Source organism: Balaenoptera musculus, chromosome 9, assembly GCF_009873245.2.
Source record: "Balaenoptera musculus isolate JJ_BM4_2016_0621 chromosome 9, mBalMus1.pri.v3, whole genome shotgun sequence".
NCBI lineage: Eukaryota > Metazoa > Chordata > Mammalia > Artiodactyla > Balaenopteridae > Balaenoptera > Balaenoptera musculus.
In genome coordinates this window covers 56,191,293-56,193,113 of record NC_045793.1, presented here as the reverse complement: position 1 = coordinate 56,193,113, position 1,821 = coordinate 56,191,293, and the positions used below count along the sequence as shown (strand labels likewise).

General features: G+C 46.1%; 1 non-coding gene across 1 annotated transcript; it reads right to left on the bottom strand.

Annotated features, from left to right (window-relative positions):
- Positions 1-1,491: 1,491 nt before the first annotated feature.
- On the bottom strand, positions 1,492-1,564 carry TRNAW-CCA. The gene has a single exon. It is a non-coding gene; the product is annotated as a tRNA-Trp (tRNA).
- Positions 1,565-1,821: the final 257 nt, after the last annotated feature.

Sequence of the window (1,821 nt, the reverse complement as noted above, 5' to 3'; positions counted from 1 at the left end):
AGTAGGCATCCAGCAGAAGGAGCTTTGTGGGAAAAGCAGTGGGAGGTCCCTTCTTTTCCATCCCTATTGTCAATGCCCAAATTCAGGCCAACATCACTTCTTACCAGGACTACTGACTGTGAGGGGCTTTTAACTGATCTCGGCCACCAGCTCTAGCTCCTTAAATCCACCCTCCTCACTATTACCAGAAGTCTTCCCCAAATGCAAATCAGACCATTTCCCAGCCTTACTTACAACCCTTAAGCATCTTGCCCTCACCTTGAAGACCAAGGCCAAGCTCATCAGCAAGGGCCTCCATAAGCTGGCCATCCTGCCTCTGTCCACGCTTCACCCCACACTCATGTTCTGGCAAAGCAACCACTTGTGTGCCTGTCACACTAGAGCACTTGGGATTCCCTCCTTCCACTCAGCCTGTGCTTAAGATCCTGGATTTTACTGTCACACAGGTCTGGGTCTGACTGTGGGCTCTGCTGCTTCCTAGCTCTGTGACCAGGTGTGAGAAATTTTGACCCATGAGTCTCAGTTTGTAAAGTGGGGATGATAATGGAATCTGCTTCATAGGACACTGTTGTGGGAATTAAATTAAATAATGAATGTATATCACATGTCAAGTTCCTAGTCCATAGTAAGCGTTCAACATACTTTACATTATTCCTACTATCTTTTTTTTAACTTTTAAGACAGTTAAGCTTAACCTTCTCCAGGAACTTTTTCCTGTTCTACCTCCAGTTTCACAGGCTGTATTAGACACTTCTCTTACGGGGTCCTCATTACCCTGGGTGTAGCTCCTATTGCAGTGTACTATAATTATTGTCCTGCACCCAAATTATTGTTGCAGGCTGTGAACCTCATAAGGGCAGGGACTGTCACTTCACAGTCATTCCCAGACCCACAGTGTTTGACATCGTGCCTAGTACCAAGTGGTGCTCTGTTTGTATTTGCCCATCAAGAAGCCCTAAGAAGACAACTGAGGCAAGAAGAAGCAAGTATGTGCTTTGCCAGGTAGAGCAATGACTCTGTAGCCACAGCTGGGAATCCAGGCCAGGAGATGGAGCCACAAAGGGTCAGGCACCCCGGTATGCATCCAGGAGGTGAGATGGCAGAATCCATCAAAAACGTCTGGGTAACGGGCTCAGGACCCGGGGGCAGGACGGTGGGCCCAAGGCTTCCTGACACACATCCCTTTCTGCTCCTGTGGAGGGCGGTTGCTTGAATTCATCCTGGCTAGAGTTAGGAAGAGGGGCAGGAAGCAGGGCAATTTCTCACAACAGACACGGAAAAAAAGATATTCTGGAAAATCAGCAAAGCTTTCTCTACTTGATGACCATTTTCTTTCTTTCTTTCTTTTCTTTTTTTTTTTAATAAGATTTTAGCTATAGTTTTTTTTTTTTTTTAATATTTATTTATTTGGCTGTGCTGGGTCTTAGTTGCAGCACGCGGGATCTTCATTGCGGCATGAGAGCTCTTTTAGTTGTTTCATGCGGGGTCTAGTTCCCTGACCAGGGATCGAACCCGGGCCTCCTGCATTGGAGGCTTGGAGTCTTAACCACTAGACCACCAGGGAAGTCCCCATTTTCTTTTTATTATTAGAAATATTGTGGAAAGAAAGAAGGTCTTCGTTTTAGGGAAGTTCCATGTTGGTTTCCCACAGAGAAGGAGCCATTTTGGTGATGTGTCCTGCATTATGGTTTTGTGGTTCCAGATTTTGACTCGAAAGGAAAAGAGTTCTGAGGTGGTCATAGACCTTTGCAAGTGCTCTGGTTTAGCCCTAACCACACAGAATAAGGCAGCCAGTTGAGAAAAGGAATGTGGTCTCAGCAG